Source organism: Cavia porcellus, unplaced genomic scaffold (genome assembly GCF_034190915.1).
Source record: "Cavia porcellus strain 051 isolate PalLab524CR breed Dunkin Hartley unplaced genomic scaffold, mCavPor4.1 scaffold_27, whole genome shotgun sequence".
In the NCBI taxonomy this organism is placed as follows: Eukaryota; Metazoa; Chordata; class Mammalia; order Rodentia; family Caviidae; genus Cavia; species Cavia porcellus.
This window is the reverse complement of record NW_026947510.1, coordinates 48,546,891-48,571,454: the sequence shown is the minus strand read 5'-3', so window position 1 is coordinate 48,571,454 and position 24,564 is coordinate 48,546,891. Positions and strand designations below refer to the sequence as shown.

At 33.1% G+C, this 24,564-nt stretch overlaps 1 protein-coding gene and 1 non-coding gene across 11 annotated transcripts in view; one reads left to right on the top strand and one right to left on the bottom strand.

The window, feature by feature from the left end:
• The window catches only part of Sox5 (SRY-box transcription factor 5), a 921,295-nt gene that overhangs the window by 394,820 nt on the left and 501,911 nt on the right, over positions 1-24,564 (top strand). Inside the window, exon 1 of one of the 10 annotated variants that reach the window (XM_063238390.1) lies at positions 3,090-3,239. The exons of the other annotated variants lie outside the window; for them this stretch is intronic. The gene's annotated coding sequence lies outside the window, so the exon portion shown is untranslated. Of the gene's footprint in view, positions 1-3,089; positions 3,240-24,564 lie in introns of those variants that run through there. 10 annotated transcript variants of the gene reach the window in all.
• On the bottom strand, positions 2,271-2,399 carry LOC111757053 (small nucleolar RNA SNORA11). Its single transcript, XR_002791437.1, has one exon. It is a non-coding gene; the product is annotated as a small nucleolar RNA SNORA11 (small nucleolar RNA).

The window sequence follows — 24,564 nt, the reverse complement described above, 5'->3', positions numbered from 1 at the left end:
AAACTATTGCTACCTCAGTCCATAGCATTTCTTCCAAAAATTAGTGTGGGGTGCATAAGTCATGACAAAAATAATATTCCTGTTGTATTGAAATGGTTTTTAACAGACATAGACTAAATCTCTTAATGTGTAACTAATGATTGTAGAAGGCTTATTCAACTGAAAAGGTGTTCAGCGTTTCTTCAAAAGAACTGTCAGAATGCATGTATTTTCAATATTTTCTCTCAATTATTATTTGGTTTAAATTAGCATCATCCATCCAACTGATTATACCCATTACAATCACAATGTGAAGTTAATCATGACTGTTTGTATAGATTAATCGTAGTCAGATGTTCTTATAAATATGCATAATTGTGTTTAAATCTATTAGCAAATCCCAATGTTTTAATTTGCATATTACATCCTGAAGCTTTCTTCTCTATTCTTTCTCTATTGCCAGTTTCCTAGTCTACTGTCATTTTTCTTCTAGCCAGGAGCAGTAATTTCCCAACTGGTCACTTTTCTTCACCTTCCCACTCTAATAGTCACAAATCTGCTTTTCATGCAGCAGTCTGACCCCATTAAAAATACAAACCACTTGATATTATAACCACACCAAGTTATTCCCCTGTTTCAGGTCCCAGTAGCTTCTCATTGTACTTGGAATGAATTCCATATTCTTTGCCTTGACTGCTGAGGTGCTACAGAATACACTTTCTCTTTACCTTTGAAGTTACAAAGTTACAACTTCAGCTTGAACCCTTAATCTCTGATTTATGAAATAGAAGTCACTCTGCCATTCAATTTAGGGAACATGCCAAAAGTTGTGCCCAAATCAAAGCCTTAGCATATTCTGTTCCCAATGTGTAGGACTGCTCACCTCACACTCAATTACCCTGGTTGATTTATTGTTCTTTAGCTCTTGGTTAGAATATCAAGTTTATCTTCTTTGCTATTCTATCTAAATAGACTCCACCCTTTATCTATAGCATTTTATCATGTTCATCTCCTTAATATGTTTACAAAAGTTGGAGAATTTAATGTCATTATGTTTACTTATTTCCTATGCTCTCTCTGTTGTCAGCTTTTAAAAGCAAACAGTAAAGGTTGATAACCTGCTTCATTCAGTGTCTTATTAATATTTAGCACAGTGGCTAACAATATTTTTTCCGTAAGAGAAATTTGTCAAATGACTAATAAGATGAATTTAGCAATCTCATTAAATTAATGCATCTTTCTGATAAATTATTAACAATACCATACTCTTGTATGTCATTAAAAAAGAAAGAAAGAAAGCCAAGCACCAATAGAAGTAACAGTGGTAGAAAGGGAAAGTTCATTAAGAAAGGAAATAGGGGGTGAGGGTATAGCCCAGTGGCACATCACCTGTTTGGCAGATGCAACGTCCTGAGTTTGATTCCCAGTACAAGACACCCCCCCCCCAAAAAAAAAAGAAAAAGAAAGAAAGAAAGCAAAATAAAACACAAAGCAAAGCATAATCTATGGAGAAGTTAACCAAGTCTGGATGCGTATGGGAGGACATCATCAAAAACTTATTTGATAGACTGTAAAAAATAACATCCAAGAAAGCAGTTTTCATCAAAGTCTAAAAACTTTTACTCAGTATATGACAAAATGGATTTTATTTCCCTGAGGAAGATGCTAGATTATACTGGGATCTCTGGGCTAATCTGAGGACTTCAAGTTGCAACTGATACAAAAATGGAGTCAATTTACACAGTGTTGTCTGTAGTACATTTACTTCTTTTCTAATTGATAGAATTGTGGGGGGATGGCGGCTGAAAAGATAAGGAGTATGAAAGATAAATGACCTTTATTTTGAGAATGTGGGGAGAGACCTCCGACACCCTGGAGCGGTGGCATCTTCCCCTGGGGTTGGCGATTTCTCCATGGAACACGTGGAGTGGGGGCATACATGTAGCTTAGGTTTGGGGTGGAGCCTGAGGGGCATTAGGGATGCACAGGTAGCCATTGGCACTAGTTTGGTGCCAGAGGTAAATTCCTAGGGGTGGGGAAGATAGAGCTCCTTGGTTCCGCCTGAGGCTGTACTGGCTACAGTGTCCTGTCTGGGCCAAAACTCTTTCACTAATTATTTTTTAAAAATTTATTGAAAAAATAAATTCAGAGTCTTTACTTTTAGGACTACCAAAAGATCACCTATGGATACACTCAAAATGCCCACCACCCACTAAATGCAATAGCTTTCCCCATTACTGAGCCTCGTCCCATTGGTACTATCCAGAGCTGCGTGGAAGTGTGTGGAGTGCATGTGGAGAACATTTGCTCAAAGGGAGGTCAAAAGTTTTGTGTCCTTTGTCATAATGACCCTAGATTCCTGTTGCATGTGTTGTAAACAGAGAAGCCATTCTTCAGGCCACCTGCTCTGAGCACACACCACATTTACTTCTTTGTATGTTTGGCTTCTCCTCAAGGTTTCCCAGCCAAGGATATAGTGGTATTGAGAGTGAGATGGGGCTTCTCTCCATCATGTTTGTCCTTAAGAAAGTGATGATTCATTGTCTCACTGAGAAGAACTGAGAGAATTGACAAATACATGCCTTGTTAAGGCTGAATCGCAAAGATGGGAGTCTCTTGTTTCTGTACCATGGCTACAGCTAGAGTAATATAAAACTATGGAGAAGCTTAGAAAGTTCCTTTCTCATCTCTGTACTGAGATTGATTATTAATGAAAAATCTAGGGATACAGAAATTTACAAAAGTGAAAATGATATGCTTGCATTGAGATGATAAAGTAGATAATCAATTTGTTTTATTTACATTTAATCTTCATTTGAAAATATTATGATACTTATTTATAACCTACAATTTTATGTTAAATGTATTTATAATATATACCAATCGTATAATACTTATGGCTACAACTGTAAAAGTGATTTATTGAACTTATTTCAAGCAAGGCATCTTTGAGAAGACTTCTAAAATACGACCTGGGGCTGGGAATGTAGCTCAGTGACAGAGCGTTTCTGCAACATGCAGGAGGCGGAGGCATTGATTTTGATTCCCAGAACCAAAATAACAAAGGTTAGTGGCATAACAGATTGTAGTTACACAAAGAGTACAAGGAAAGGGAAGACCTGTTCTATGGAGTTAGTATGAAGGTGGTTATAAGATGAGAGCATCTATCATGGGCAGTGTCCCCAGAGAGAGTGATACACTGGGATCTACAGAGCAAGGGGACAGAAGAATGATGGCTAACGAGAGAGAGCTGCATACAGGTCAGTCAGGAGGGAGCTGAGATATGGCTTTAGCGGAAAGAAGCTGAAGAAGTATTTTAGAAATAATGCTGTTAAATTTGCATTGTAGAAACATTTCTTGTAGCTCATTTCTGCAGTCCAGAAAAATGCCTAGTAAGCTCCACAAGATGGTGGTTATGGAGATACAAGAAAGTATGCAAGATTAAACACCTGTTGAATCATGGAGAGAGTTCAGGGCAATGCTGTTTACTAGGTGGGTGGAGGATAAAGGGTGGAGAGAAAAGGGTAACGATGATTTCCTGTTTTTGCCTTGGGCAGCACAGTGCTCATGATGTCCTTATTGAAATAAAGAATGTTTGAAGTGGCATCCCAATAAGTGCCTCCAGTTTTGGATGTTTTGAGTTAGTATTTCCTGAAAGACCAGAAATAGAAATGTTGAGTAGACATTTGAATTAAGTGGGCTTTGGGACATGTTCTGAGGATCTAGGAAGCAGATACAGATTTGGAAGTTATTGGTATATAGATGGGAATTTAAAACATGTGGGACTGCATATGATTATGCAGGGAATTAAAAGAGCCTGTGATATCACCCTGGGATGCCCCAGTGTTCTGGGAATGGCCTGAGAAGGAAAGGGAGATTACAAAGAAAGCCAGAGAGAAAGAATATAGTAGATCCTTGTAAAAGTTTAGAGAAGAGACTGTTTCACTGTGTTTTGGCTGCTTTGCCCGAGTATCTGAGGCTGAGGGATTTATACAGATCTACCTCGTACAGCTCTGGAGGCTGAGTGTTTAAGGTTGAGGGAACTACATCTGGTAAGGGCTGCTTTATCACGTGGTGGAAGGATGTGTGCACACATGTGCATGGCTTCACAAGAAAGATATGATGGGTCAGGGGAAGGATCCTTAGGTTTGGTCAGGAAAATTCTCCCATGCTAACTACCTTCCCAGGGTAAGGGCAAGAATATATTCATAAGGACAGAACTCTGATAACCTAATCTTTTCTTAAAGTTACCGCTTCTCAACAGTGTTGCACGGAGTTTTAAGTTTCCAACCCGGAAATCTGGGGGACAGACTGACACTGTTGGAATATGTAAGGAAAGAAGTGATCTTAGATATCAAGCAAGATAGAGATTCAATAGTGTGTTGATTAATAGTATCAACTGCCTTGGAAGAATGATGGTCCTTATGAGTAGAGAAGAGAAAAAAAAAATAAGGAAATGTGAAAAGCAAGTTTCAGGTTTCAGATCCAACTCTTATTGGAGCAAAAGTGATTTTAGAGAGAGGTGTTTGTTTGTTTATTTTTTGTGTGGTTTTAAGGTCACATAAATTTCAATTAGTTCAAATGCTGAAGAGAGAAAAGGAAGGAGTTAAAGTATATGCATTGAAATTATATTATTTTAACCTCAACATTTTTATTAAACCATCATGGAGACAATTTTAACATATTGCTCGAGTGTTTTTCTTTATTGTTATTCAGTTTGTGATTCAAGAGAACTGGGAAGAGAGAAGGGGCCAAGTGTCTGAGAAGCATGATACTAAATCATGCTTGACATATTTATTTTGCTACAGATATTATAGGTACTCAGTTATTATTCGCTAATAACTATTTTGTACTTCAAAATAGTCTGGAGGTGAATTGCAAAAGGAGAAAAGAAAATGAGTTTGGAGGTGGCAGAAAATGGGATTCAGGGTAAGAAAATGTTGGTGTGGAGAAGAAAGAATGGGAGGAATGAAGCCTCCACTGGTATTTCCTAATGGAGTCTTGTGTTTCATGTCTTCAAGTTCCTTATATCCTTTGTAATATTGTTCTGAGAGTCTTAATTTGAGAAACGTTAGGTTATATAATAAATCCATAAAAAGAAATTTTACAATGGAGAATTGTATTTGTATTAAAAATAAGGGTTTTTGTGTATTTTCTGACCCAGGATTAATAGTCTAATTTTAATGCAATTCATGATTTTCTTTTAGAAAAGTTAGCTATATTTATAATCATTAGAAAATGTCTCTCATCTTACTTTCACAGAGATTCTCTTTGTGCTTAGAGTTTGAGGAAATCTATGATATCACTACATTATTCAGAAAGGAATCTGGAGGAAAACAAAAACTCTGTTTTACACATGAGTGTCACTGAATATGTCATAAATACTACCATCACGTATTTTATGGTTATTCTTCATTCCTTCTATGCTGAATGACTAAATTATAATAGAAGCTGAATGACCCCTTTTAGATTTAAGAAGGATAGTAGCTATCTTTGAGAAATATTTTATTCTAATTAGCCCATTAGTCTCCAATGGTGACCAGTGGTGAATGTAGCTTACTGGACCTCTTTCTTCTTTTCTTTGTAAAAGATTCTTAACCAGTTTGGGTTGTACCACAGTCCTAGGGAACTACCCAGGCCATTTTTCTTTTCTTTATCCCTTCTCGTCCCCTGCCCTCCCTTCCTTGCATCCATTCGCTTCCCTTCCCTCTCTTCCCTTGTTTCCTTTCTTCCTTTCTATCTTGTTGCACAAGAACTCCATGTAAGAATATTTGCATAATGTACATAATAATATATGCCATTTTTAGTGAGGCCTGCACTTTCAAATTGTTGTTTTTGTTGTAGGAATTATTAAAATGTCTCAGAAGTTTGCATTTTCACCTTTTCTGTGAAGTAATCAATGGATGATTTTGTCAGGAAAGGCCAAACTTTTAATGTTTTAGGGCTGTTGTTGGGATAAACCTGTGGACGCACTGTGTGATTTTGTTTCCCAAGTAACTCATGTGCAAGAGAAACGAGTGAAAGACTTCTGCCTTACTTTAAAACCTGCACTATCCAATAAAAATAATTTGCTGCTGAGTAGACACATGATGGAAGATGATTATGTATGAGTATAGAGGATATTAAAGTATAGAGGATAAACAAATCAAGGAACCATAGGACTACTTGTTTTAAATTAAAAAAGTAGAGAAATACTGTATTTAGCATGAGTGTATTACTATTCTAAATATCTTTCCCAGATGAATCTCTACATATGTACTTTACCAACCATTTGATTTTATTTTTAAACCAACATAACTATTTCTCAACTTTTACCACAGGAAGGCTGGTACTGTTCTTTTAGAGAATGTTGAGACTCTTAAATTTAGCACGTAGCCTGTGGCAGCACTCAGTGAGAGTCACAGAGAGTGGGACCTCCCAGTTGCAGAAGCTCACTCAGCTCTGGTCCTCAGTTCAAGAAGGAGGTGTCAGAAAGCACATTTTCATAAACCATATGTCAGTGATGCCATGCAGTTCACTTTGGTGAATCCAATTTTAACCCTTTCTTTTGGGATATGCCTGATTGTATTTATTCCAAAAGATTTATAATGAACTCCTGACTCTATCTGGTAGTTGGCAAAGGAATAGGAAGAAAGGTGTATATCTTGTTATAATTTATATTGCTTTCAAGATGTACTCTGTGACTTACAGCAGCATGTGCAACTTCCTTAGATATATTACCTGATTATTCAGATTTCAACCACTAGATGACTGCGTGCTGAAAGGAGTGCATAAGTAAGTTTTGATTAAAAGAAAGGCTTTGAGGAAGTAACAAGTTGAAACTGCTTTTCTATTAAAATTTCAGTATAAATAAATTACAGAGGAGCCTTTTATTTTGGTAGTGAGTACATCCCAGGCGATTCAGGAAATGTATTTATTTGCGAAATTTAAAAAGGAAAGAATATGATTTTCTAAGTACAATTAGCTGAGCTATAATGACATATTTTGTAGCAAAATCTTACTGTGAATTATTTACCCTCTCTCTCCTTTTAAATTAGCATCAGTGAGTAGAGTCTTTTTTATCTAAATACTTCTTTTTAACAGCAACATGAAAGAAACCTGAGTCCAGATGCTGTAGTGAGGGAAGAAATGGACTGAAAATGATTCCTGTTTCAGAGTAGTCATCTGTCCTCCTGGGCCAGGACAAATGAGGTGCACTGTCAGAGTGGTCCTGGTCATCACTGCTCCACTCTTTCAGTAATTATTTTATTTTATTTTTACTAAAACCTGGTGGTCAAATATGTTTGGCTATTGTTGGCGAGCTTTATCATTCACAATGTCCTTGGGGACATTGAACTTGCCTCTAATGGCTTCATAGCAGCCTGAGAGCACTTTCTCAGATCTTTAAGTACACATCGCATTATTTCAAGTTAATATCACATTGTATCCTTCATTTTTTATCTGTGATTGTGTTCTGCTGACCTCTAATTCACTTGTAGGAATTACTTTTAAGAAACTTTCATCTTCATATTTTTCAAGAAAGAAATGAAAACCAAACCCAAAAAAGAAAATAGTTTGCCATCCTGAGCCATTCTAGAGAACATTATAGACTATTACAGCAAACCTACAACTGTTTTATTAAATGGCTTAATATTCTGTTTATCCGATTGTGGTATATTCAGAGGATAACTGGTTAGCCTAAATATTCTGATCTTGTAGTTCACTTTTTTCTTCTTGACAAATGTCAAAAGGAAGTGTAATGTTCTCCCAAATGACATTATGCTTGAGGTCCTAATGTACTTTAATCTGTGATGGCAGTTGTCTTGACTCATAACCTTTTTTTTCTTAATAAGCTAGACCTTCATCTTGTACAAACACTTCTGATGACACTGATGAACTATTTAGAATTTTAAAACTCTTGAAAGTGAAGGGGAATGTTTTGTCTGAGGGAGACGAAACTCCAGCTCCATGTCCCACCTGGCCATTTACACTTGAGGTTACATTTTTCTTTTTAAATTTTATAGACTGAATGGATATTCTTAAAAAATATATTTGAACTTGGCAAAAATCACACATTAAATGTAATTATGTAAAACGTTATTTTATAGATTACCTCTACTTAACAGCATACAATTTATCTTAATTTTACACTAAAATAGAAAGTAAATTGAAACATAAAAATGAATATATTTCCTTCAATTATAAACAATTATTTCTTTTAACTTCATTTTTACTTATTATTAAAAATTGATATAAGAAAAATGTGTAAACATAAGTTAAATCCTCCGCCCACTTTAAGAATACACTATAAGATCCCACAGGTCCTTCCCCCAAATTAAGATACATTATGAATACAGCTTAGCAGTATTTAGTAAAGCAGGACATATGAATGTGTATTCATGACTCCAGTCCTACTTGTGAGTGTATATTCAACAGAAATACATACATATGAAAAGTTAGATACTAGACTGTTTAGAGTATCATTGTTCAGTGGTAACCTAAAACAAAATAGTCAAATGTTCAGAAAATACAGAATACCTAATGGTTTACAGTGGAAAATTATATAGCAATAACAATGTGTGATCTGCAATTGCACATATCAATTTCACATGCATGGTGCTGAGTGCATGAGAAAAACACAAAACAGTGTGTACTAGTAACCTCTTATTCTCAGGGGCACTTTTTTACAGTTTCATTTTCTTATGTCAGCAAGAAGAGTTGGTACAAGATGGTATTTTGAGAAAGAGTGAGAGATCACATTCATCATTTCTGTTACAGTACAGTGCAAAAATTTAATTGATAACAATTATTAGCGGCTGACTGCCTATTTTATAAGTGCAGTGTTATTTATGTATATTTATGTAGGAAAGAACAGTGTGTACTATCTAACGGAGAAATGGTGTATCTCCCTGGCGAATAAGGAAGAACTACTAGATACTATGTGATTTCACTTATATAAAGCACAATGACTGGCAAAGCAGATCTATACTATGTATAAAGGTAAATGTTACCCAAAAAAAGAATAGAGATGTTTTTGGATGCTTATAGTGTATTCTTAAAGTGGGCGGAGGATTTAACTTATGTTTACACATTTTTCTTATATCAATTTTTAATAATAAGTAAAAATGAAGTCAATGAAATAATTGTTTATGATTGAAGGAAATATATTCATTTTTATATGTTTCAATATACTTTCTATTTTAGTGTAAAATTAAGATAAATTGTATGCTGTTAAGTAGAGGTACTCTATAAAACAACGTTTTACATAATTACATTTAATGTGTGATTTTTGCCAAGTTCAAAGATATTTTTTAAGAATATCCATTCAGTCTATACAATTTAAAAAGAAAAATGTAATCTCAAGTATAAATGAGCTAGTCATGTAAATAGCAAGCCAATTGTATTTCCTCTTATATTTAGTTTCTCACAATGCTTCATCATAAATAATCCTAATGATACAAAAGGTTTTTTTTTTAAATAAAATAGGAAGGCTTTTTAATCTTTTCCTCAATTTTAAAGATTAAGGAAGCTCTGTACAGTCTCAAACACTGTAGGGGATTTCCTAAAATTGTTCTTGCTTTATCATTCAGGAGGAAGCAAATACTTCCTTTAAACCACCTTTTGTCACTTTAGTTCTTAATGTTAGCAACAAATACAAACTTAAATTTGAATCATAAAGTCAGACTTTCAGATATATATGTGATTAATTATTATAGAACAATTCCAAATCTTTTGTTATGAGAAAATTAACTTAGAAAGTTGATACATCATTAGTACATTTTCAAATCTTTCTTTCTTTTACTTTCTTTATTTTTTTCTTTTTGTGGTGTCAGGGATTGAACTCATGACTTTGCGCTTGCCAGGCAATTGCTTATGCCACTGACCTAAATCCTCAGCTCATCATTAGTACATTTTCTAAATGAGAAAAAAGAAAGAAAGAAAAAAAAAACTAACCAATATGTCCCACTTTACCAAGAATTTTGACATATAAGATTTCAGTTATTGTTAGTATTAATAGGAGCACATTGTGTCATTTAAAGTTATTCTCATATTATCTGTCTGTGTGTTGACATCGGTATATTCTCAGGTTGGGTTTTTTCTCTTTGATGTGATAGATTCCTTGATTTAAGAATAACATGGGTCAGTTATATTCTATTTTACTCAAGGCCTTTCAGATTTAACTAAAACTATGATGTTTTCTTTTATTATCTGTTGAATTTTTCTGCCTGCTACTGAGTAATTACAATTACTAATGAATAGGAATTTCCTAGGTTTTTAAAAATCAGATCTGTAATCATGTAATGTCACATCATTCTTTTGTGTTATAATATTTAATAAAGTTTTTTTTTTTTTAATCGGTACCAGGGATCGAACTTACAACCGCCTGCTTGCAAGGCGGGTACTTTGATAACTTCTTATCTGAAAATGAGGCATTGAGAATGATCTGTGACAGTGATTTTAAAAGTGAGAGCCTAGATATTTCACATTTTAAAAATTAATTTTAATTGACAATAATTACATGTACTTGTAAGGTACAAAGTGATGTTTTGATCTTTATGCATTGTAAAATTCTATAAAGCAAATTAACACAACCCTTACTTTCCCAATTTTTGTAATAAGTATAAAGTCCTACTCTTAGTATTTCTTTGAAATTTATAATATGTTATTATTGTCATCATGCAGATTATTAACATTTGTTTCTGCAGTCTTGGGGCTCATAAGCACAGTGCCTGTCTGGCAAATGCTAGGTCATGAGTTCAATTTTACAAAAAAAAAAAAAAAAAATACACACACACAGCACACACGTGCACTCACACACAATGTCTGCAGTCTAACTGCAAGTTTGTACTGTTTGATTAATATTTTCCCTTTCCATATTTTTCCTTAACCATATCCTTTGCTAACTTCCTTTAATTGTTAGTTTCTTTGAGATAGATACTTTTGGATTTTGCATATAAAAAAAGACAGATAGTACTTATTTTTTCTATGACTTATTTTACTTAACATAATGTCCTCCAGACCCAGCCATGTTGTCACAAAGGACAGAACGCTACTCTTTAGATAACTTTTTCTTTATCTGTTCATGTGTTGGTGGACCCTTCTGTGTCCTGGGTTCTGTGAATGATGGTGAAATGAACATGTGAGTGCAGATATCCCTTTGACATACTGATTTTAATTCCTGTGGACATATACTCAAAAGTGAGATTGCTGAACCATATGGTAGTTCTATATTTACTTTTTCGAGGAACCTGCATACTATTTTCCAAGATGGCTGAACTAATTTACATTTTCACTAACAGTGTATTTCCTACATCCTGGCCAACTTTTGCTTTCTTTTGTTTGCTTTTTGTTTGTTTTTGATAGTACCATTCTTTGAGGCATAAAATGCTATCTTATTGAGGTTTAGATTTGAATTTTCCTGATAGAATTTTTGAACATTTTCTCCTATGTCTGTTGGTGATTTGTTTCATTTTTTTTTAAATGCCAGTTCAGATTTTTTTGCTCATTTTTTAATTGGGTTATAGTATTTGCTTTCTTGATGTTGAGTTCACTCCTTAAACATTTTGAATATTAGCCCCTTTTCAGATGTATGGCTTGCAAATACTTTTTTCCCAATTAGTTTGTCTCTTCATTCTGTTATTCCCATTACTACGCAGAAGCTTTTATATTTTATATAATTGAATCAAATATGAGAAATATATTACTCGAGTTTTATAACACATACATACACATGCATGCACACATGCTCATGAATATGCACATACATGCACACACAAACATTTATACACAGCAAGACACACTCATATGTATTGTACTTTGTAGATAAATCTGACAATTTTAGGTAAAGTATTTTAAATGCTGTTATCAAAGTAATACATTCTCTGACTAAAAAACATGAACATGATATTCTTAACAACCGGAACTTGCCTTATGCATAAACCCTAATATACATCCCAAGGGTAAATATGGTTATTTCTTATAATAATTTCTTTATATTTTCAGATCAGAAATTCTTAATATGGAGTGACGGAGTATGATTCAGGACATATCTATGCTCAGATAGGGGAAAATATTATATGTTTACTTGTATTAATTGAAATTAGTTGAAATTTAGCATAGGCAGCAGTCCACAGTAATAGTAACTGGACTGTGACTTTATCATTGATAGAATTCAGAAATATTTTTATACAACATTGAGTTGTTACAAAACTATATTTATTTTATATCTCTATTTCCAAATTAGATATTGTTTAATCCATTAGTAATGAAACATTAGTTTATCAAATATTTGTTTAGTATTTTTGAGTTTAATTATAACTTACTTGCTCTATAATTTTACATAGATTGTCTTAAGAATTTAAAATATGATTTTGAGGACAGGTTCAAAAACTTACCAGACTGCCAATCAAGTTTATGCCAAATGTACTGTAGGTGGAAAATCTCTGGTATACATTATATCTATATCTACATCTTCATCTACATCTACATTATCTCTAGGCCCTTGATTGATTAAATTTGGGAATTATTGAGATCCTCTGTGGTAACAGAAGAGGACTGAGCTCACTTTTGACAGTCTAATACTGCTCTTTCTCCCATCCTTTGATACTTAGTTTGGCTTTGCCTCTCTGCTTATTATTTTTTAAATTTAGGGATCTATTTTATGAATTCATGTCTTTAATATTCTATTGACTCTTAACTTTCCATTTCACTATATGAATATGACACAAATACATTTTTTGTTTGATTTTCATTTTCACCCTCCTACTCCTCAATTTCTCCCATGAATACTTTTAAAAATAATACCCAGGGCGATAACATTTGCATTTTATTCTAAAATTGTGATGAAGTTCTGAAAGCAATTAAATTTCCAAGTATTTATCTATACGGTAGTCCTAAAAGCTTAAGATCATAAAACAGTACTTACGTTGTTTTGACTTGGAAGTTTTTACTGTATGTCTAACACTTAATTATGCCTTTATGTTCTTTTTGAGGAACTCTTCACTTTTCGTGATGTAATTTCTAATTATTTTTGTATTTTATTTATTTGTTTATTAATTCTTGTTTTTATCATTAACTTTTATACTATGGCAAAGTACGTACTGTAGAAAATACAAGTCTTTTGTGGCTCATTTATAAGCATATATATATATATGTATATATATATATATATATATATATATTCCATTTGTATTTTTGTTTATAATCTTATTTTTAAATTTAATACTTTAATTTTATCCATTTTAAGTGCATTTTATTGTCTTGATATTTTTCATAGATTGTCATCATTTTATGAATTTGGTATATTTTAAACAATGAATATTTTGATTTGAGATTTATTTTTAAAATTCTCACAATTGTTTTTTTTCTGAGAAGTCAAATACACACACACAAAGTGTGTGTGTGTTTAATCAATGTGTTCTTTGCAGCAGGTTTTCCACAAATGTTTGGTGAATTTTTTTCTTGTTTTTTGTATTGGGGATTGAATTTACGACTTCATGCTTGCCAGCCAGAGGCTTACACTGCTGAGCTAAATCCCCAGCCCTGTTTGGCAATTCTTGATTGCTTAGATAAAACTGTAAATTATCTGATGACGGTAGATCTGGATAATTCTTATCAGTGAGCAAACTTTACTCATGGGATGGGTGGTATCACTAGTATAATTCTCCAGGCTCCTGAGCCTTCCCAACCAGATACATTATTTTTGTGGAGGACTGTTAATATCAGTAGCATATCCCCGTTGTGTGTGTGTGTTTGCTATTATTGAATTCTAGAAATACACATGCAGGGATAAAATTGGTAGGTAAATCTTATTCAATGGGTGGCCAAGTTTTCCCTCTTGTGTTTGTTTCTTGCCCAGTTGGGTACATTTCCAAATCCTGAATCTTCTATAAGTTTACCACATAAGGGCATCCAGTTATGTCTTCAATTATATCTTCGTGGCTCTTCCAGGATATAATTTTTCCTACATTTTTTAAATGTTCTGTTTTTTAAAACATTCTTTTCCTGTATCTTTTCATTATCCAGAAATCCACAGAAAAAAATTATATCCACTGAACACTGGATCATATATTCCTCAGCGTTCTTGTTTTAGTTTTTCCCTCCTTCTCTTCTACCACGTCCTTCTCATTATTGTTGTTTGTTATAACAGGGATATTTCTGAGTTGATAACCATATCTACAATTTTAAACCAGAACCCCAGAGTATGTCAGTACAGTAATAGAAGTGTATATTGTTTACTTCTTAGAAGATTTAACTTGGTATTGTGTATTAAAGCAAACTACTGTTCCATACATGAATATAAATTTGTTCATAAGTGCAACATAAATGGTGAAACAAAGATTTGTGTGTCATTTCTCCCTGAATTTTATATTAAGGATTGTTCACCGTTTCTGTCACTATTTTAGTAAATAAATAACAATAAAATTGTATTAATCTGTACATTTGGTTTTAGAGTTTTAGTGACTTTATGTATATTTGCAGGGGTCTGACTTGGTTCTTTTTCCAGTGTAGACATAGTGACCACTTAAATATTCAAGTGCATATTATTTCATTATAAATTACTTCCTTTTAATTTTCTCCTTTCTACTGCAGCTAGGACATTCTATTGATTTTGTTGAAATCACGACCTGAGTAATTTACATTATTTATGACTTTCATTTCAAAATTGTAAGGGGACAATAAAAGCTTTTATTTAAAAATAGACCTTCTGGTCTGATAAGGTTAGGAACCAGTGATCTAAATCATAAAGTTAAATTTCTGTGCTTTTCATTTTTTATAAGGAACCTGAGAATAAACTTTCAAATACCAAGAAAAAAACTGAATCCTCAACAAAGTTTTTACATTGAGGCTTTGTAAAAGCAGTACTCTGGAAATAAGTATCTTGAAGTATTGTGTATCCCTGCATATGAGTGTAAATCAATGATGGCCAATCTACATCTCCTGTTTGATGCTTACTTGGATATTCTCCAAAAGGAGTCAGCAACCTTTTTCTCTGGAGAACCAGAGAGGAAACATTTTAGGTCTGGAAAGCTAAATTCTATCACAAACACTTTAAATCTGCTGTTATAGCATAAAAGTACTCAAATCAAATGCATAAATGAATGTATGAGTTTATTTCAATAAAACTTTATTTATGTAAATAGATGATAGGTTGGATTAGTTATGTAGTCTGCAGTTTGGCAGACCTTGCTCTTTGGTATTAGCACATCTTTCTGTATTAGTAGTCTCTCCCTAGTGATCCGGGTTTTTTTTTTTTTAATCCATTTCAATAACAAAATTATGTGTCTTTAAATTTTTACACACATTTTGTGGCTGAGTTGTTCAAAACTCAGCTATATCACTTTTAGTATTTTGGTAATTTTTCTTGTTCCTTCTTAGGCTATTTGCTATGATGATTGTTAAGCCTGGCTGACTATATATATATATAGATATGTAACCATGGTTTTGTGACCATTTTTGGTAATGGTTCCAAAACGTGAACCAAAACAAAATTTGTTTTAACTAACAAGGGATGCAGAAAGAAAGCAAAATATCAACAATGATTTAGCCTAAAAATAATTACAAGGCAAAAAGTTATTTATGTGTAATTATTGAAGTTATATTTAATAGAGAAAATAACATTAGTGACAGTTATTAAAACATAACAATAAACGCTGTTTAAAAAGTTTGGAAAGGGAACTCTGTCTATTATTCTGTCTCTATCTATCTATCTATCTATCTATCTATCTTTAACTTTGGTTAGTGGTTTGGTCTTATGGAGCATCAAGGTTGGTTAAAGAGTCAGCAGAGATCACAAGTCACTTAAGTCTGAATAAAGTTGAAATTTCCAACTTTAAAAGATATGGATTTGGAAAATGTTGGTTTTGAGCTAACTAGACTGATAAATTAGTAATTGTATATAAAGATTTGTTAGATTGTGAAATATCTCATAAATTAATAACTTTCAAGGCTTGTATTACCAATTTAAAGCATGACTTTAGTGTTTGGTGGTTGTTGCAGCACACTTGATGTGCACAATATGTGGCACTGTTGAATATTCTGATCTGTCGCTCAGAGACCACACTGTATGTGCTCTTCTTCTCCGTAGCAGGAGTACAAATGATTACTGTCAACTTTGCTCTTTGACAAATGTTATGTAATGTTTAAAATATTCCATGAAGTCTTTTTCCAAATTTCTCTCAGTGATCCAAGTTTAGAAATGTGATTTTCTTAGTGCAATGTTCTTAACAGGGAATAGTTTTTACTGCATGGGGTACAGTTTGGCAGGGTCTGGAGACATTTTTACTTCTTCCGTCTTGGGGACTGCTATTGGCATCTAGTGAGAGAGCCCAGCAATACTACTCTTTCTTTTCTTTTCTTTTTTTCCTACGTTATTTTTACAAATACATATCATGGTCTCCCACAATAACTCTGACTCCAAATGTTAACACTAAGGTTGAAAAATCTTGGCTTTTCCTGAAACTTCAGAAATAGACATTAAATCTGCACCACGTTGAATAAGGCTTATCAATGAAGCACTTCTAAAACTGTTTCCCCATTGATGTGGATCATAGTGAAATTAGTGCTTGCCAGGGTCTCTTCTCAGATAGTCATCAATTTGTTCATCACACATTTAATGAACACCTAATATGGGCCCTAGCTCAGTCATATAAAACTGAATAAGAGAAGGTCTTAATCTAGATTATGGCTGGACTATAAAACTGCCCCCATTTTTGTTGTTCTCTGTGACTTCTGTAATGTTTTGTATATGACAGTAACTCCTCGGGCTTCATTAAAACCAAGGATAATCTTGTCATGGTTTTTCAAAGGCAAAAGGATGCTTAGAGGATTTGTGATCTTATTTTCTTGATTAACACAACAAAACTACTAATAGACTACAGATGAGTGAGAACAAATAAGTGAGAAAGGTAAGTGAGATGCAGTCAGTGATTTTCATGTTGCTTTTTAAAACTAAACAACATCATTGTATTCTTAATGTGTCTTTCAAAACTCATGTTAAATATTAATCACTAACATGTATCATCAAGAGAAAGTATCTGTGGAATTAGCATGAAGGTATATTCACTGCTATAACATATTTTAATTTTTTGATTTATGCTTTCCCAGGATTCTGAGTTTATTTTTCAGAAAGTGGGATATGGACTTAAGATTTAATTTTGAAATGTAGATTTTAAAAGTTTTTAAAAATAAAAATTTTTGCAATATCCAATATTTTAAAAAATATTTTATCATTAGCTTTTTGCAATGACTGTTGTTATTATTTTTTTTAAATATTATTTTTTTGTTCTACTAACTAAAAAAGTAGGGGAACACCTGTAAAAAGACCAATCTATTTTTACTGTGTAATGATCCCCCTAGTGGATATGAGAAGCAGCTAGCGTTAAGATTTGCATAAAGAAGGTGGTAATTGTGGGTGAGACTTTGCTACTGGCTTCTCACTTTCTCACTGTTTTATAAGAACAAAACTGTCTTTACTATTTTTAACACCGGAACTCCCAGTGATTAAATCTCATTTATAGGAGACATTAAGGAAGAAGAAAGTGGTGGAAGTAATACTTCCTTAAAGTGAGAAGTGAATGAATATTTTAAATAAAATTTGGCATGACACTTTTCCAAGTTTGAAAACATTATTTAAAGGAAAGAGTTTTATCAATTTTTTTTTGTTCTTTAATTTAAATTGATTGTTTAAATATTGTAATGTGACTGGATACTGCTACCTATCTGGCCTTGTGGTAGATTTTTTAAAAGAAGAATAATTAGTGAATAGAATTGATGAAATAAAATTGAGTGCTATCATTCTGGTACTATTTTAGAACACATTCCCCAAATGAGATGTATAAGACATTTATGTTAGGTATATATCAAACATTCAAACTAAAGGTTGATTTTGACTGTGCAAATGTTATTTTAATATTAGGCCTGCAAATATACTACTATTAAGAATATTGGAAATAGTAAGGGAATAGAGTTAAATGCCAACTGAAGTGGAAAAAAAAACTTAAAATATTGCTAGTTCCAGAGAGCTAGAAACCATCTTCAAGTAAAAATAATGTTAATGATGAGTGTAAATAAAGCAATATCAACATGACATTTTATTCCCTAAATGAACAGTGTTATTATTTTCACTTCATTGAACAATACATTGATGGTTCATGGAACTGCTACTCTCTTGAGAAAGGTATCATTTAAATAGAGAAGTAGTTTTTTCCTTCGTGAATAGCTTAAACACTGGTAGAGTACTCTGTCAGTTAAGGTGCATTTGCAAATGTAGTATAGTATGTCAGAATCATCTTTGATGATTACTTCCGATATTACAATGGGTTTGATAAAATACATAACTATATTCTGTTGGTGAAAATAGGATTGCTTGCATTACTCCTAAGCATGGTTTTTTGATTTTAAACTATTTATTTGATGTACAATGAAGAGTTAAACATAAGATTTAAACATAGCGCTAACTTGTTGAGAGAAGTGAGTGATACAAGGTGTATGATACAGTAGTACAATCCATGATACATTTCATCATTCAGGTAATGAGAAAGCATGTAAGTTTTGCTTGATTTATGGAAAAGAAAACCACATGTTTCAGCGATTAACATTCTCTGCTGACAGTAATTATGATGTATGAATTGGATGAGGAGATAAGAAATGAGAGAAAAAAAGGGTAGAAAATCTATAATTAACAAAAAAGTACACAAACAATAATTAGTGTAAGTGAAACATTTCTGCAGAATAAAAATGGAACAAAGTGAACAATGGAAATCAGAGACAATTTAGGCAAATGTAGCTTAGATCGCAGAAATTGTGAAAGGTAAAAGATAATGTAAAACAACTTGTACAAAGAAACAATACAAATTATTCAAAGCTCTTTTAAAAGACTTTCCTCTCACACATATTTTATTCAAGTCTACTTTTTATTAGCCTTTCCTCTTTAATATAGTTTCAATGTGCCAGAGGTAAATATGAACCTGTGTTGGCTTTAAAACTTTATGCATAACCCTGTTACCTATATTTTCAATAAGCCTATATACTCTATAGATTTACTTAAACATTCACTTGGCTTTGCTTTTGAGTGTTTTGCCAGTCAAAATTGCCTGATACTTAAATGTTACCATAGTGATGAGTAGTGGACACTGTCATCTTTCTTTTTTTAATTAAGGAACGGATGCAAGAAAAACTGATCTCACAGTGACCCTTTTTAAACTGACATCAACACATTGATTGTTTTCAATTCTTTTCTCTCCCCTGCAATCTTAGCTTTGTCCTTTTTTTCCCATCAAGGTCTTCATCCTCTTACCTTAAAGATGCAAGAACTCCTTTAAAGCCTGGTCTTTAGGAGCTTTGTCTTCAAAGAAATAAAACACATTTCAACCAAACACTGGTCAAACACTAATGCATTTTTTTTTTGTCAAGAAGCCCACACTTTCTGTGCTTAAAACTAAATGCAGTAATGTGTAAGTGGCAGTTTGTTCAAATTCTACAGAGATCATACATACTTCTGCTTATACTTTTTTGAAGAAAACAAATGCCCTCTCACATTTAATGTATTTAACAGCAACACATTTGCAGGTCTGAGCAGTGTGACCAACATACTCTCTTCCTTGACTTGTAATTTCTTTAAATGCATTAATACCACAAGAAGCATTAGTTTACCACTCTGTTCATGGCACTAATAAAAGAAAAGCTGGTGCCCCAAAGATTTTCACACCTTGGTTGGATATGGGACAAACTCTAATGAGTACTTCAACCAAGGGAAACATTCTCTGTTGAAGGAACAAAATTTTGCTTGGAGAATTGGAGAAGGAAATTAGAATGTGCCCATTTGTCAGAAATACAGGCAAAGTCCTAGGGGAATAGCATATTGGTAAAATGATTGTCCTGGGTATTTGTATTCATTCTCCTTCGAATTGTTATCAATATTCGGAGTCTTGTTATTTCTTCGTAATTTTGTGGTAACTTTGCCTCATTTGACTTTGTGTTGGAATTTGGAGAATAGTTAATCATATTTATCATCGCCTTCAGAGTATTTTAAGTTTCTTTTATGCATGTGAACTTAACAGAATTCCAATAAACCCTTTTGACTTTTTGGTCTTTTTATCTTTATTGGATATATTTTGTGTGAATTATTTTATGGTTACATGCCTATTCCTCTGAATTCCCTTTGTAATATTGAATCTTTTCCTAATAGACTAATCAGTGATCTTTGAGTATTCATCATCCCATATTTACACAGTTTTCAGTGACGAGAGGAGATAACTCTTGTTTTCAAATCAACCGAATTGAACTAAAATTTACATACAATTAATTGCATCTATTTAAAGTATATAATTTGCTGAGTTTTGAAAGATGTCTGTAACCATGACATTTCCAGCCTATTAAATTATGTTAATATACCACAAAATTTTAGCTCAGTCCCAACTTCTGTGTTTAGCCCAAGGAACCACAGATCTATTTTCTCAAGATTAGTTTGACTTTTGTAATTCACTTGTTTGTGTCCCTACTTCTTCTTCTATGTTCTTAATCCTTAAGTGGTGGCTCCTCTTATCATCTTCTTGTCTTTGTATTATTGCTGTTTGTTTCTTTGTTATTTTTAAGAAGTTTTTCATTTCATTCTCCCATATTTCAAGTCTGCCCTCCAGTTCAGATAGTCTGTCCTTAGTTTCTTTTAAGCTGTTATGCCAGTCTTGTATAGACTTATTAATTTCTTGATAGTCCCTTTGAACCTGCTTCACATACTCAATGCTTTCTCTGTTTTCTCCATCAAGCAATTCTCCCCTCTTTTTCTGTTCTTCCATTCCACCATCTGTTTTTTCCTGGGTGGTGTTTAGCATTTCTCTAACTATTCTGCATACTTCTAGTTTCAGATCATTGATAACTTCATTCCTGAATTGGTCTATGAGGCTCTCAATATGGTGCTTAATGTATGCTGGTGCGGCGTCCATTATTGCCTGTTTCTCAGGATTGGGGGCCGAGGAGCTTTTTTTGTTGCTTCCCTTCCCCATATTTTTTGTTCCTTATAAAATGCAATCTTACAAAGGAGGCCCGGCTTCCCTGCCTGTCAGCCACAGCCTGATCAAATTGCGCTGGCTAGTTGTTCCCGCCCACCGCTGCGCACCAGGGAGTCGGAGGAGGCAGCCTACGCGGAAGTCAGTCGCTCCTCACAGAAATAATCCAGGAGAATTTTCCTAATTTAGCAAAAGGGAAAGATACTCAGCTGTATGAGGCATACAGGACCCCAGCTACCTACAACCCTAACAGAGAAACACCCAGGCATATAATAATAAAAATCCCAGAAATTCAATACAAGAACAGAATATTAAAAGCTGTAAGAGACAAGAAACGGATCACTTACAAAGGAACACCCATCAGAATTACAGCAGATTTCTCTTCACAAACCATCAAATCACGAAGAGCATGGGGGGAAATAATTCAAGCTTTGAAAGATAATAATTTCCAGCCAAGATTGAGATATCCTGCACAACTGTCCCTGGAAATTGATGGAAAAACGAGGTGCTTCCAGGATAAAGAGGAACTGGGGGAATTTGCAACCACCAATTCAACTCTACAGAAAGTATTGCAGGATATTCTAAAAAAAGAAAAATACAAAGAACCCAGAAATAGTGGCAGGGAGGCCACAACAAATGGAGCAGAGAACAAAATGAAGAAGACAAACTGACAGCTACTGACAGAAAAAGAGCTCAACAGAAATGAGACAGAGAAGATTGGATGATAGGAACAGCTATTTTTGAGAAAATGACATCTTAATAGGTAATGCTGATTCAGTACCATCTTGTTTTGAAGTCTCATCTAGCTTTTGTTCTTCTGTCTCCAATGGTCTAACCAGGTTGTATCTTATTGGATTTTGTTATGTACGTTAGTATAAGCAAAAACCTTTTAAAGACAAGGAGATTATACAGAGACCATTGTTCATTTTCTGTTAGTCAATTCCAAATACTCTATAATGCTGTCATTCTCTTAAATGGTTTTACATTGTTTTGATATACTTAATGCTACAGTATATGAAGTTGTACTCAAGGACTTCAGGGAGGGAGTCAATATGGTAACTATTTTTAAGTCGGAAATATCTGGTGGTGAAACACTATTCTGCTTAAAAGGTTATGTTTTGATCTGCCCTGTTTCGCTGTTATGCCCTCTTTTTCTTTTTCTCAATCTCCACTCCATTATATACTTTTTTATTGTTATCCATTTAATTAAAGGGAAAAATATAGCAGGATATAATATAGTAACCCACTTTGACTTTCTATTTTCTCGATTTGAAGCCCTGTATTACTCTCACCATCTTGTTTTTGACTGAGGTTCCTCTATTCTGTTTTGCTGAATAGTATCAGGCTCGAAAGTTTAGGCATCAGCTGAGAAGATAATGAGATTCATTATAACGCCCATTCTCGTTGACTTCTATCTACTTTTGAAGACCTACAATATCTCCAATGTTTTGGTTTTGTCGGTTTTATCCTTTACGGTTTTGTTCAATAGTATTACAACTAATAATATAGGCAATTCTATTAGAAACAGCGGGAGGCATTAGGGTAACCATTGTTGATCACCTTGTATTATGTTTTTATATTATCTATTATATCCACCCTTTTGACTTGACCGATTCTGTTCTGTTATGTCACATTTGGTTTTACTCTCTTCCAAAAAAGCAATAAGAACAGTGGGAGCAATGAAACCCAAAATATGTAATAGTCACTGTACAAAAGAGAGGAAAAGAAAATGCTCTAAACTATATAACTGCATGTATATTTAAATGTATAAGACAGAAAATGATATCACAGAGTTCTAATGGATCATTGAACAGAACTGTTTGCAGTATCATTGCTGGAATGTCCACTCTACAAACTTTAATTCTGTGACTTGAACAATTATTTCTAAGATGGCAATATGTAATCTATTAACTAGTGATTTCCTACTGCGCATTTTTTTCTTCTGTAAATCTGTATAACTTGTACCCTTCACTGTTTTTTTTTTCTTTTCTTTTCTCCTTAAATAAAAATTAAAAAAAAAAAAAAAAAAAAAAAAAAAAAAAGATTAGTTTGACTTTTCTAGCGTTTCCTATCAGTGAATTCATACAATATGTACTATTTGTGTTGAGTTTTTTTTTTTTGCACTCAGCATAATTATTTTGGATTCATGCTATTACTGTATGTATTAACACTTCATTTTATTGGGAAGTGGACTTTCTTGCATGGGTTTGTTGTATAGATCCATTTACTGATGAACATTTGGAGATTCTCCTTTTTATCTGTTTTGATTAAAATGCTATAACTATTCATGCACAAATCTTTGAATATATGTCTCCTTTTTTTTGGCAATTGGAATGCTGATTCATGTGATTGGTGTGGGTTTAATTTGATAAGAAATTGCCAGTTCTAAAGAGACGTTATATTCTACCTTATTATGTAAATAGATGAGTTTCAGTTGTTCTGTGTACTCACCAAAAATAGATATTGTCAGTGTTTTGAATTTTAGCCATTAAAGTTTGTTTATAGCAATATCTCATATTTTAAATGTATATTCCCTTATTAACTAGTGATATTGATCCTCTTCTTGGTAAAAAGCTTGTTCAAATGATTTGCTTATTTTTTTCAGATTGCTTAATTATTGACTTGTAGAGGTTAGTTTGTTTACTCTACTTTTCTAAATATAAAACATTTGTCAGGAGCATGCATGACAGATATAATCTGTCATTGTTTGACTTGCATTGTCATTTTTGACATTGGTTTTTCAGTGCAAATAATTGTAATTTTCATAAAGTCCAAATTATTGATTCTATTCTTTTGTAGTTTATGATTTTCTGTGTCTCCTCTGAGAAGCTTTTGACTACCCTGGTGGCAAAGGTTTGCTATTGTGTTTTTTTTTTTTTTAAATGTCTAAGATTAAGAAGTCAGCAATAGTATGCTGACTTTATCTCTTTTTTTACTAAAGGAAGATATTCTTAAGTATTAGGAAAAAAGAATGAAGCTTAATTCCAAAATTACTAGCCTCCTTTTTTTGTCAAATTAGGAAATTATTTATGATGGTACTAGGATTTGTTTCTGTACTTCCTGTGTCTGAGAAATTCTAAATGTGTGTTCTATCAGAAAATTCTCTAATTCATATATTGAATATGGTAACATTAAAAGATTTGATTCGAAGCTTAAAGAATCGTCCTAGAATTGGAAGATATTTTTTATATATTTGCAATCTGTGAGTAAATATATGTTTTTACTTATACATGACAAATCTTTAGTTACTAGTTCACACGATAGCTTTACATAAATATTCAGAAAAACAAAATAAATTTAAATAATTTCCTTGTTCTATACTCAACCAAGGCAATTAAATGAAAAACTGATAATGTAATCCTCAAAAAAATGTGCTTCAGGGTTATGCTCATCTGTGACATGGCAAATAAAGTAAAATAAAGGCACTGAAATGAATTTGTCAGCCACCTACAATATAAATGGCATAACTAGAGGGATTAAAATGACTGCTTTTTTCTTCAGTGATGTTTCTTTTCTTAGTAGTACAATATTCTTTCCATCTCGAGACTTGTACACCACTCCGAAGTTATGATATGAATAATTAAAAATAATTACTCAAACC